This window comes from Pan paniscus, chromosome 4 (genome assembly GCF_029289425.2).
Source record: "Pan paniscus chromosome 4, NHGRI_mPanPan1-v2.0_pri, whole genome shotgun sequence".
Classification (NCBI taxonomy): Eukaryota; Metazoa; Chordata; class Mammalia; order Primates; family Hominidae; genus Pan; species Pan paniscus.
Genome location: NC_073253.2, coordinates 144,006,808 through 144,020,823, shown reverse-complemented (window position 1 = coordinate 144,020,823; position 14,016 = coordinate 144,006,808). Strand labels below are relative to the sequence as shown.

General features: G+C 41.5%; 1 protein-coding gene across 1 annotated transcript in view; it reads left to right on the top strand.

The window, feature by feature from the left end:
• The first annotated feature begins 7,738 nt into the window (after nt 1–7,738).
• HTR4 (5-hydroxytryptamine receptor 4) overlaps nt 7,739–14,016 on the top strand; it is a 329,389-nt gene continuing 323,111 nt past the window's right edge. The window contains exons 1-2 of the mRNA XM_008954466.4: nt 7,739–8,828; nt 11,127–11,191. The gene's annotated coding sequence lies outside the window, so the exon portion shown is untranslated. The remainder of the gene's footprint in view (nt 8,829–11,126; nt 11,192–14,016) is intronic.

The following is a 14,016-nucleotide window of genomic DNA, read 5'->3' as shown; positions in this document are numbered from 1 at the left end:
TGCAGAGGTACAATGAGGAACAGGAAAGGCACAGTTCCTATCCTCTTGGAGCTTAAAATGTTTTGAAAGAAACAAATATTAACCAACAAAAATATAGAAAATATTATTTTATTCTACCTGCCTTCATGAAGGAAGAAGTAGAACTAACATTTGAAAGACCAATCTAACATCGTTTTCAGGGAGAGTTGAATTATATACTTACAAGTTAACAGCTGACACTAAAGGAAGTCTAACATTTTTTGCCTTAAAGCTGAGCAAACTGAAGTTCAAAAAGTTCGATGACGTGCAGTATACTATTAGAAAAGCCAGGATTATACTCTAATTCTGAATCCTATGTAGGTGCTCTTTTCTCAACTATGCTATCATAACACATGCACACACATGCACACACACATGCACACCCACACATATTTGTATAGTCATCCCTTGATATTCTTGAGGGATAAGTTCCAAGACTCCCGTGGATATCAAAATCCACAGATGCTCAAGTCCCTGATATAGAATGATTTATTATTTAATATTTATATATAACCTATGCACATCCTCCCATATACTTTAAATCATTTCTACATTACTTATAATATCTGCTACAGTGTAAATACTATATAAATAGTTGTTACACAGCATTTAAAAATTTAATTTAATGTTTAAAAATTGACAGAAAACATTGTACATATTCATGGGGTACATGGTGATGTTTTGATACATGTAATGAATAGTGATTAGATCAGGAAAATCAGCATATCCATCATCTCAAACATTTATTATCTCTTTATGTTGGGAATATTGTCTTTTAATTTAATCATATTATTTTCTATTTTTTTTGTTGGTTTAAAAAAAACTTTTATTTTAGTTTCAGGGTTACATGTGAAGGTTTGTTACATAGGCAAACTCATGTTTCGGGGGTTTGTTGTACAGGTTATTTTTAATTAAACTCAGTACCCAATAGTTATCTTTTCTGCTCCTCTCCCTCTTCCCACCCTCCTCTCTCAAGTAGACCCCGGTGTCTGTCGTTTCCTTCTTTGTGTTCATAAGTTCTCATCATTCAGCTCACACTTATAAGTGAGAAGCTTTGGGGTATGATCCAGTAGGTGGCACTTAGGCTTACTGGTCAGACAGTAGACTCTTGATCAGTTGTATGGCTCCCCTATGTTTCCTAACAGTTGCAGCTGTGTTCCCTCTCAATGCTCTGAAAGTGTGTGTTCCTCTCCCCTTGAGTGCTGGCTGTAGATTGTGGCTTGGCACTCCTTGGCTGCCAATGGCTGCTCTGGGGTATCTCAGTGTTTATGTTTCTTCCCCATCTTGAAGGGAGCAGAGGAACCGACCTTAGTAGTGGTTGTGGCCAAGGATCTTTTGCTTGTCTCCTGGGGGCTCCACCCCAGACAGATGCAGGTCAGCAATCACTAAGTGCAATCATCCCAGGAGGGAGGGTCTGTGTTGTGGTCCCAAACCAGGGGCTCCCTGTCTGGTGATGAGCACTGGGGTGTGTGTTTGACCTGTGGGAGATGGACTGGCTTCCTATCCTTGGGTTGACTGCAGCTTGTTGGAGGTGTGGATAAAGCTCTCAGGGTCTTTGCTCATTTGTTAGCCTGAGGGTAGCAAGGGCAGTTCCAATGCAGAGGCAGTGGCAGAGAGACTTTCAGTTGCCTATGGAGGCTCTTTCCAGGGAGTTGCCAAGTTGCTACTGACTCAATAGCTTTGGCAGGGGGTGGCTGGAGGCCCAGGCCTGGAGGACTTGTCTGGTGAGGAGATATGGGAAAGGGCCCCCATGTAACAGGTTGGCCACTTTTCCATAAGGCTGCTGTGGTATGCTGAAGGCCCGCTCCAGTCTCTAGTCACCTCAGATTTTCTAGTACATGGAGGTATCACCAGTGAAAGCTGCAAAACAGCAAAGATAGCAGCCTGCTCTCTCCTCTGAGACCTCCATCCCAGGTAGATACAGACTTTGTGGCCAGCCCAAATGCATCTGTGGGAGGTGGCTGAAGACCTTGGTTGGGAGCTCCTGCCCATTGAAGAGGAATGAAAACAAGAACCTGCTTTAAGAGGCAGTCTGGCCATGTTTTTGCAGAGCAGGTGTGCTGTGCTGGAGGCCCGCTCCAGCCTCTGCTCTCCTTGGACACTCCTCAGCCCAAAGGACAGAATAGCTAAGTCACAAAAGCAGCAAAGATGGCAGCCTGCCCCTCCCTCTGGGAGCTCCAACTCAGCGAGGTTTGAAACCTGTGTCAGCCAGAGAACACTGTCTGGGGTAGCTGGAGACCCCAGTTGGGAGGTCCCCCCTGGTGGTGAGGGATGGGATCAGGGACCAACTTTAAAAAGCAGTCTGGTGACATTTTCGTAGGGCAGCTGTGCTGTGCTGAGGGCCCACTTCAGTCCCTGGTCGCCTTGGACTCTCCAAAGTTCGAAGTCCACAATAGCTAATTCACCCAAACAACAAAGATGGCAGCCTACTCCTCCCTCTAGGAGCTCCATCCTAGAGTAGTTTTAAATCTTGTTCACCATAGAGCACTGGCAGAGGTGGCTGGAGACCCTCATTGGAAGGTCCCATCCAGTGAGGAGGAATGGGATCGGGGACCCACTTTAAAACAGCTGTGCTGTGCTGGGCAACCACCTTTGCCCCCGGTTAGCTCCGACTCTCAAAAGCCCAAAGACTGCAGTGGCTAAGCAGCCCAAACACCAACGATGGCGGCTGCCCTTCTCCTTAGGAGCTCCGTCCCAGGCAGGTTTCAAATCTCCGTCAGCCAGAGAACATGGCAGGGGTGGCTGGAGGCCCCAGCTGGGAGGTCCCACCCAGTGAGGAGGAACAGGATCAGGGACCCACTTAAGCAGTCTGGCCATGCTTTTGTAGAGAAGCTGTGCTGTGCTGGGGGATCCTTTCCACCCCCAGTAGGCTTGGACCCTACAAAGCTTGAAGGCTGCAATGGCTAAATAGTCCAAACAGCAAAGATGGTGGCCTGCCCCTCCTCCTGGGAGCTCTTTCCGAGGGAGGTGCAATGCTGCTACCAGTGGCTGGCTGGATTTCCAAATCAGTGGGTCTTATTCTGTGAGGTGCTGTGGAAGTGGGACATAGAGACTGTCGCTGTTCAGCCCCCTGGATTCAGCCTCTTTCCTAGGGGTATGTTCCGGGGTCTGACCTCCTACTTTGCCAGAGTCGCAGCTGCTTTTGCTGGGAAACCCAGAGGGCCTGAGTATCTAAGGTTCCCAGATTGCCACATGTGCCTGAGTAGTTACTCTGCTGAGACTCTATGCAGCTCTGAAGGCCCTGGTGGAGTGGGTTCATGAGGGGAACTCCTGACCTGAGGTTGGCAAAGATCCATGGGAAAAGCGTAGGTTCCCAGGATTGCACATTCACTCGCTGCTTCTCTGGGCGGGAGAGGTTCCCTTGGCTCTCTGTGGCTCCCAGGTGGGCCGTAGTTCTTCCTTGCTTTTCCCATTCTCCATAGGTTAGGTTGTTTGCTGGATTAGTCCCAGTGCAAGTACCTGGATGCTGTATTTACTCACCCCTTCTGTTTTTCTTGGTAAGAGCCACTCACGCTAGCTTCTTCTAGTCAGCCATCTTGACCACCTCCCTACTGGATGTTTTTTTTAAATACTTCTGATCTGCTGTGAATGAATCCACAAATATGGAACTTGTGAATATAGAAGGCCGATATGCACACACATTTATCTTTATGAATATCTATACATATATAATATATAACAAATTATTTAAAAGGACGTTTTATAAAATATGAATCAATTTAAATTTGATGTTGCATCTATGTATTAAGAACACATTGTATATAATCTGTTTTTTTACTTTTATTATCATGGCTCACACAAATTCTTTTTTGGAAATGAAGGAATTGTACATCAATTCTGTATTGATTATTTCACCTACAATCTGGGGAGTCTCAGCTCCTGAATCTTTAGGAAATGCTTCACTGATGCTGTTACCTTTTTTGGGAAATCTGTGTCACAGTCTTCCCTGAAGAGCCTGAGAAAATTTTCATGGTGGGAAAGCTATATTTACTTGCACAACCTGGGGACTGTCATGGCTCAATTGCCAGGATCCCAGTGATGACTCTTTTCAGCATGCAACATTGAGGCTGCCTCATGCTCAACCACAAGCTCTGCTCTTTATGGGACTTAGCAGCCTCCCTTCTGAGTTGGGGCCACTCAGGAAATCTGTAGTTGTGCATAAATTCCTCTTTTTACTAGAATGCTCTCCTGGAAACTGTGTTAAGAAGCAGATTATCAAACAGCGGGTTTAATTTTCCCAATAATGTTATCACTGGTTCTTTGTTGGTAACCAAGGATTCCACATTAAACCAGTCAAGATAGTACCAACAGTAGGTATGAAAACCAAAGGTTCAATTATCAACCACCACTAACGCTGAAGGTTAGTACATCAAGCTCACTCAAAAACTAGAAAAACAGTTATAAATAAATAGATCTGTTTTTTTTTTTTTGTAAAGGACATCATATGCTGTAAATAACGTACAGGACATGAAACTTAATTATGTTGTTGGGCTGACATTTGATGACTTATGTTTTGCTGACTGTGGAAAGGAGAAAGCAAATGAGTTTTGGGACTAGGTACATCTGGGTGTGAATTTTGGCTTCATCACTTCTAGACAGATCATTTGGGAAAGTTGGAAAGTTAAATAATCTCTTCTGAGACTTAGTTTCCTCCTCTGTCAGATGGGAGTGATATCTACATAAAGGATATGTTATGAGGGTGAAAGAAAGTGAAGAAACAGCTATTACTCTGCTTGGTATTGTTGACACTCAATAAATGGTAACTCACCTATCTCTGCCTTTTCCTTTAATTTATCAAATATAGACAGGCTGGAAGATGGTTTGAATGACTCAGCTCTCTAAGTAAAACTACCTTGGTAATATTGGATGTTTTGTAGGTGTAGTATTTAGAAAAATAGTACACCAGTTGTTTTTATTCCAAATAACCCCTGATAGTTCCTAGAGTTTGTATAGCCTGTGAACAATACATAATCTGATAGGAAATGTTGCCAATTTGCTAAAGAAAAAAAAAAAGAACACCAACTTTAATGAAAGAGAGAGAGAGAGAGAGAGAAAGATTTCTCAAATCTTGGCTTTATAGGTTTATCTATGAAGAGCCAAGCCAGGAAAGCCACAGCACAGATTTCACATTGACCATGACGGAGCATGGATTGAGAAAGGATGAGGATATAAAAATAAGGGGAACTCCTAAAAGATGGGATGGTCATCAAAACCTGGAGTGAGGGTGGGGCATGTGGTAGCACCTCCAAAGGTTTAGAGATACTCCAGAGCAGGGAGTAAATCCCAGGAAGCAGCACCAGCAAGTTGTAAGCTTCATATTTGGTGTGGCTCATGCCAACAGGACAGGAGAGCAGTGGAAGAGTAATGCCTGACTGAGGGGGATGCCTGAGTGGGTTGGAGTAGAAGTTGGGGGACCCTAATGACCCCAGCATGGTGAGAATTCCCTGGGCCCAAAAAGATGTGGTTGGACCAAGAAGGTCCTAGATTGTTGTCAACTTGGCCCCAGTCAATGGGCTTCAATAGTGGATTCCAGTGTCATGCTCCAAAGCCCAGGGCAGGGGAGTCACATCCAGCTGATACCCATGGAGGGTGTCCAGACTGTGTGGAGCCTGAAGGTCAGTGAGGTTCTGAAGTCCAGCCCATGGATTTGATACTCCTCATTCCCAACTCTGTGACACTATGCTTGTTGTCTCCTGCCCAGATGCCACTGCAGGGCAGGATTGGAGTGGAGAATGCTGAGTGGGACAGAAGGGCCCTGCTATGGAGTTTGAATTATACATTGTTTCAGCTTATACACTGGAGGGAGGAGCCTAAGTTTTAACCAAAATTAGCTGCATTTCCATAACTATTCTTTCGGGAGAGTGGGAAGAGGAGCACTCAGAAAGGAAAAATGGGAGTTCTGTTAGAAAAATAAAGAAATGGCCATTTCTGCCCATCTGATTTGTTGAGTACAACAGGTCCTTGAATAATGTCATTTTATTCAATGTTGTTTTGTTATTCCATTGATGAGAAAAAAGTAGCTTCCCAGCCAGACTGTCTGCACGTGTGGAGTTAGAATGTCCTACCCATGTCTGCCTGGGTTTTCTCTAGGTATTCTGGTTTCCTCCCACATCTCAAACATGTGCATATTAAGTGAACTGGTGGGTCTACACGGCCCTGGTGTGAGTCACTGTGGGTGTATGTGAGTCACCCTGCAATGGGATGGCATCCAGTACAGGGCTGGTTCCTGCCTGGTTCCCTGAGCTGCAGGACAGGCTCTGGCCACCCAAATCCTGAACTGGAGTAAGTGAGTAAGTAATTCTCTTATTTGTCTTTATTAATCTTTCTTAAATGTGTGTATGGCTCATAATTTCTTCAGTGTTTAATATTAAAGTGCTTTAGTCTTATTTAGAAGTTTAGTGATCTTTTGTCACCAGAAATATGCTATAGGAACTTTTATTTATATCAATTAGCTTATGGTAGGCCAGGCGCAGCATCTCACACCTGTAATCTCAACACTTTGGGAGGCTGAAGAGGGAGGATTGCTTGAGGTCTGGAGTTCCAGAGCAACCTGGGCAACATAGTGAGATGCTGTATCTACAAAAAATAAAAAATTAGTGGGGCATGGTGGCACATTCCTCTGGTACCAGCTACTTGGGAGGCTGAGGAGAGAGAATCCACTTGAGCCCAGGAGGTTGATGCTGCAATGAGCCATGATCATGCCACTGCATTCCAACCTGGGTGACAGAGTAAGACGTTGTCTCAAAAAAAAAAAAAATAGCCTATGGTAAAACTGGTTTTCTTATACCATCTCGTTTTGCTTATAGTTGCAGTTTCCAAGAATCTATTGAGGATGTTGAGTGAGAACTTACTGTATAATGTTTATACCTGCTCCTAACACAGGCTTTCCTTCCCCTAAGCTGATCAGCAAAAAGAGACATGCTAAACCCATCCTTCATATGACACTTAGCACCTTGTATTGTGAGTGTCTGTTTACTTGTCTTTTTCCCCCACTAAAACTAAGGAACATGAGGCCAAGACTGTATGCCTCTTAGTTTCCTTAGCTTAGATAGAATTTGGCATGTGGTAGGTGCTCAATAAATATTTATAAGAACATTTAATGCCAGTGACTTTATTTCTGACACATGAGATGTACCTTTTCAAAAATAACTGGGAAAATTTTTTTTTTGCACAACCAAATGGTACACAAAGGCATCTATCAACAAATAGATAAAAGAGAGATAATAGCATTAAAATAGAGCAGATACCCATATTAGGAAGGCTGAATTGAATGAGGCAAAGTGACCACCTTGCTTAGGCAATGAAGTTCCTAGAAATCATAGTGTACTTCATAAAACAGAATTGCATATTACTGTTAAATTTTAAAAAAGCAAGCTGTGCTGAATCATGTATCAACTTATACCCAATTCTAGTAGAGACTAGAATTGTAGGAGCTGACAGTTTAAATTAATTGATTCTTAATATTCAGCAAGCTCTGTTCACTAAATAAATGCTTTCCAAAATATAATAGGCATATTGTAGGTAGAATATTGATAGTTTTAGAGGTACATAGATATATATTTTAATGGTTATTTGTGTATTTTAATAAATTTTAGAGAGAATATAACTAACATACAGGCTCCGTGACATCACAAATCTTACTGCTTTGGGTCAGGCTAAAGTAGAGATATCTGAGAGTAAAAAATGAATTGACTTGAAGAACACTGAGATAAATAATAGTACAGATAGTACAGTGTCATGGAAAAACAAAGGTAATACTGGGATAACTGAGGTTAGGGAACCCAACACCAACTCAATTTTTAGAAAAAATGTTTACTCTTTTACTGGTTTGTTTATTTTGGGGTGGAACATCTGGATCCAGATCCAGTGGATTAGACAGAGGTGATGGATCATCTGCTGTGGAGTTTCCTTGCTCTCATCAGGCCTTGATTTTCCCTACTGGAGCAAGTCATGGGGGCTAATCCAGCTGTCAAGTTAGTAGAGAGGCATGATGAACTGTTGTCCTCCAGCTCAGGAGTCCTGAATTCTGGCCCTAGCTTTGGCACTGAGTCACTATGTGACTTTGGGCAAGTTCTTTCCCCTAGAGTCCTCATCCCTTACATGCAGAGTTTGGACTGAGCCAACAGTTTTCATACTATATTCCTTAAAACTAGGGTTCCATGCTTTCTAATTTATTTAGGATAGTACCAGTTTACACCTGTTGTTGCAGCATAATTATTAACAGGGTCTCCTTATATGCTCAAAACTGTCTCAGTTTTAACAATAGATTATATGACTCCTTTATTTTAAGCCATCTCAAAACACAACAAGGCACAGATGTAGGGGTTGGGCATTAGGGAACATGAGCAGGCACTGCCTAGGAGACCCCCATTTCATCCAGAGCAGTTATCCTTTATCTGCTTTATATGGTAAAATTCTACATAAGATCTCATTTGGAAAAAGAAAAGAAGGGGAATTCTGATCCTTTTAAAGATAAGAAAAAGAAAGAAAGAAAACCTCTGAACTAGATAAACTTCAAATTCCTTTCTAGCTCCAGTTTAGATAGTTTGACGTTCAATGTATTCACTCTCTGTGGGAATCAGTCTTAAGATACATAAGTGAATGAAAGTGCAGCCATTTACATAGCTACGTGCAAAGCCTCAGGGCACAGGGAGCTAACTTGCCATTCCACCATCAAAGAGATGTAGAGCATTAGGATGTAGACTCTCCTCTCTTAACCCCACTCCTTCTGATTCTAGGTCTCACCAGCACCAATAGGCTGAGAACTTCTGCAAGAAATGAGTTTTTCTTCTTTCAAAGTTAAACTTCAGGTAATTCTGCTTTGTAGGAATTGAGATAATCCTATTCTTATGATTTGGGGGAAGGGAGCCCCTGCTTTGACATTTCTTATTTCCTTTAAACATTATTATGTAAAACTGTTTCCTGGGCCACTGGGAATAAAAATAGTATCATGGTAATAACCACAATACAGCATTTCTCTGGCTCTGCCCCTCTGTTCTTTCAGTTACTCTCAATTCTTTCCAGATAGTTTTGAGAGTTCCCAAAGTATCTCATATGTAATCCAAAAACTGGCTCTCCAGGTGGCCAAGTGGGATCTGCCATTTTTCCTGATGGGTAGATGTCAGATTGTCGCTGTCCCTGCTGGAGGTAGTTATGCTATCAAGACAGCTGGGGTGGAAAGAGAATCTGCATATCAGATAGGGTGCCCCACTCACATGGAGTTAGAACACACAAGTAAATAATTTGGGCTCTGGCTTTAGGTTGCTTGGAATTAAATCTCAACTTTGCCATTTGCTAGTTATTCAAACTCTCAGAGCCTCAATTTCCACAGGAATAATAATGGCACCTGCTTCATTGGACTGTTTAAATGAGATGATCCGTATAAAGAATCTAGTATTTTGCCTTCATTAAATGTTACTTATTTCTCTTATTGCCACTATTATTCTGAATCACTCCCTCCACCCTTCTCTTATCCACTTGTCAGGAGACTTTTTAGTGTTCCATGTAAATAAACTTCTGGTAGAACTGCCCCACAATTCCTCCTCTAGAATCCTAAAGAAAACACATCTGGAGCTCAAGCTGGGTCTCTACATAGAATTGATGCAAATTCCAGTCCTTTAAAATTTGTGCCAAATATTTAAAAATAAATTTTTGTTACATTTATTATATAAATTAGATGTTTATATTGTTATACAAATAATACATACACTTGATGTAACATTTAGACATTATAAAAACATTTCCAATGAAAAACACACCTCCCCTTCCCCATAGATCCTTAATTCTTCTACCTTGAGGCAACCACCTTCAGCAGTTTCTTGCATGTTCTCCCAGAAAGTTTTCATGCCCATACACTGATATACATATGTAAACACAACACGTACAGATCTGCTCCATGATTTTGGCATACTAAAGTTCTCAGCCTCCATATATGAAAGTTGATAGTAAGTGAAATCTGTCATGCTTGAAGGATTCACTTCTTAGGAGCTTAAAGGGTATGGACGATGGGGAAGGCTAGGGTCCTGATGAAAGCTGAAGATGCTCATCACTGTCATTTCTGTTGTTCCCAGAACGTGATACTGCTGGGCATCATTGGTCCTCCAGATGGGCTCGGAGATGGTCCCCATACTCTTCCTCTGCACTGAACCTAAGCTCAGTTACAGAGATCCCCCATGCTTTTCTTAAGAATACATGGTTTTAGGTCCATGGTCCAGTGACATTTAGCAGTCAGTACTCCAGAAAGTTTTCTATAAAAATCCTGAAACACCACAACACTACTTCATATCAGGGGAGCTACCTCTTAAGTCGTACCATTTCTTCTCCTTAATGCAGCATCTGAGCTCCTATCCCTTCTGGGAACACCTGGAGGAATTAATTCTCTCAATTCCTAGAAAGGGATGGGTGGGGTTTGCCATCTCCTCACCCAGTAATTTTTGATTTTGGTCATAAAACCAAGAGCTATTGACAATCCTCTGGAGCAAGAGTGTCCTAAACACTCATATTTGAGAAGAAAGGTGTGGTAGGAGAGAGGCAGGTGAACATAAAGAGACACAGTCTTTGTCTTCAAGTAGCCTACAAATGAGTGAAAAAAAGACAAATGGAAGATTTTAAACAGTGTGCTAAGCATTAGCATAAAACCATGCACTGGATACAATGAAACACAGTGGAGAGCCCTAAATCAGATGTAGAGGACATTCTAGAGGGCTACAGGGAAGCAGTGATTAACAGATGGAAAAATTTAAAAACATAATTTTAAAAATAAGGCAATATTGTATAGTGTGATGAGCTCAGGCATTATCGTTTTACAACTTTGGGCTGGGATTTGGGCTCTCCATTGATCATGTGTGACACTGGGTCAGTGATCTATGTATCCAAGTTTAGTTTCATTAACTACAAAAAGGTGAAAAAATAATACCAATCTCTTAGGGTTATTGTGAGATATAAATAGGATAAAGTACATACAGCTCTTAGTCTAGTGCTAGAACGTATTTATTATTAAGTAGCTATTTGTTATTATTTTTTATTGTTGTTAATGTTTCACACACCAGTCAGTGTGTGTGGGTCTATACAAGCTTTCTAAACATTTGGTCCTCTCTATATTTTCATAGATTGCAGAAAAGCTGTACCCCTTCATCAGAGAATATTGTGGAGGAGAGGTCACAGACACACTTGGGTATGTGAGGCATCTATGAGAAGGTGCCAGAGAGGAGGCTGTGTGAGACTTGGGGTGAATGCCAGTCAATCAGGATTTTTATCTGGAAAACACCCTGTAATTTGGAAATGCAGCTGGAAGCCAAGGTGGGAAAGGGTGGGACTGCTTTGGGCCTTCAGCATCCCTAACCACTTCAAATCTTTTCCTAGCCTGAGGGCATGGCAGCAACAACAATGAAGCAGGCATCCACCCACCTTCTCTGGACTATCTTCTCCATCTCCAGAAAAACACAAACAAAATGAAAGGAAGGAAAAGATACAATGAACAAAATGTTAGGGAACATTTGCCTTTTAGTATTCCTGGCAGCAAGCAAACTTTTCTGTTTTGGGGTACAATTATTTGGACATTTATTAATATAATACCATAGGATCATAGGATCAAAGCTTTATGGAGGTCACATGAGACCAGTCTATCTATCCATTTTGTAAATGAGGAAGCTGAGACCAAGGCAAATCCACACACACACAAAAATGAGAAAAGAATCAAAGTTGAGAACCAAAATAAATTATCTGAGAGGTTGTTAGAGAGAAGAGGCAAAAGGCTGAGCTAGGATCATTGAGTGGTAATGTCAGGAGGGAAATTTCACTCAATAAAAGAAGGTTATTAATCTTCATATTAACTTCAAAGCTGCTCAGGGATAAGGTGGGCTACTGTATTAGTCAAGGTTCTCCAGAGAAACAGAATCAATAGAATATATATATATATGTGTGTGTGTGTGTGTGTATCTGTATCTATATCTATATACATGTATACATGTATGCATACATGATGAGGCTTATTATATGATTTCTATTATAATATAATATAGGTATAATTGAATTATAATATAGTATGTTACAAGATATTATAATATATATTATAAATATTATAAGATACTTATTATAACATAGTGGCCCACATGACTCTGGAGGCTGGTAAGTCCCATGTTCTCCTGCCTGTAAGCTGGAGACCCAGGAAACCCAAAGGTGTAGTTCATAGGCCTGAGAGCCAGAGAGCCAATGATATAGACTCTAGTCGGGTCTGAAGGCCTGAGAGGCAGGATCACCAAAGGCAATAGAAGATTCATATCCCAGTTCAGGCAATCAGACAGAGAAAATTCACCTTCTCTTGCCTTTTTGTTCTATTCAGGCCCTCCATGGATTGGGTGATGCCCACACATATTGTACATTGGGGAAGGCCATCTGCTTTGCTAGTGCACTAATCCAAATGCTAATTTCTTCCAGAAACACCACAGATACATCCAGAAATAATGTTTAGCCAGCTACTTGGGCATGCTGTGGCCCAGACAAGTTGACCCGTAAAATTAACCATCACAGCTATCTTTGGAGGCTGGACTACCACCTATTAAAGGTACTCCAAGGCCGGGCATGGTGGCTCACACCTGTAATCCCAGTACTTTGGGAGACCAAGGTGGGCAGATCACCTGAGGTCGGGAGTTCAAAACCAGGCTGACCAATATGGAGAAACCCTGTCTCTACTAAAAATACAAAATTAGCTGGGTGTGGTGGCGCATGCCTGTAATTCTAGCTACGCAGGAGGCTGAGGCAGGAGAATCGCTTGAACCTGGGAGGTGGAGGTTGCGGTGAGTCATCGGCCATTGCACTCCAGCCTGGGCAACAAGAGCGAAACTCCATCTCAAAACAAAAACAAACAAACAAAAAACAAACAAAAAAACAAAAAAAAGGTACTCCAAACAGTGGAGGATGAAACTGGTGAAGTAAGAGGAGGAATGGTGAATTCAATGATCTAAACTTTGCAACCTGAGCTTCTAAAGTGCAGCAAAGCAGTCAGCCAAAGGAAGTTGGGATTCTTATTACTTGATGATTCACATAAATTTACCTGTATCTGTGGCCAACCACATGTTGGAGGTGGGAAGATTGCAAAGAAGAGATTTTGAAGTTCAAACACCAATGTAACCACTTATTATCTGTGTGCTGTTGAGAAAATCACAGAATAAGTCTGTCTTTTCATCCAAAACAGGCAATTGTATTGACTGTGAAAGAAATATATGTGAAAGTGCTTTGCTAACTTGCTCATATGATTAATAATATTTAAAGATAAAGAATAGCAGTGAAATATAGAACCATGCAGATAAGACCTCTGTGTACTGAGTCTATTTTTAAAAATAATGATTTACCATCACAGCCAATTGAGAATCTCAAATGATCCATGTGTTTTTTGTGCGTGCAAACCAGAGATAATCGCTAGGCTTCCCAGGTGAGAAATTCTAGCCCGCTGGGAGGAAGCTGGGTGCATAGGTTACTTTAAAAGAGAGACGGTTACTCTTGTAATAAGCCCTAGGATGTCCAAGGGTTGTTGTGGCAGAAACTCCTTTAAAGTCTTTATAGTTAAATTGGAATTTGGATTGTCTAGTCCTACATCCTGGGGCAAGATTCCTAGCTTCATCACTAACTAGTTATGTAACCTTGGCCAAGTTACTTCAACTCTTTGAAAGTAGGTATCCTTATCTGTAAAACATAAAAATTTTAGAATAGTACTTAGAAAATATTAATGATTTAATAAATATAGTGGTTATTATTGATAATGCTGTGTATCTTTTTATTAGAATTGCTACCCAGAAAAAAGACAGGACTATTCCAAGACCACGCAGTGAGGTGTGCACTAGGAATAGAATTCAGGGTTTTGCTCTTGCGTGTTAGTACTCGTTCACCACAGCCCCTTTGCTTTCTATTTAGTAACCCGTGTTCATAGATTCAGCTGACAGAGGTCATTAAACTACTGACCAAATTCCTCAGTCCCAGGTCAACTTCCACCAGCTTCCAGTT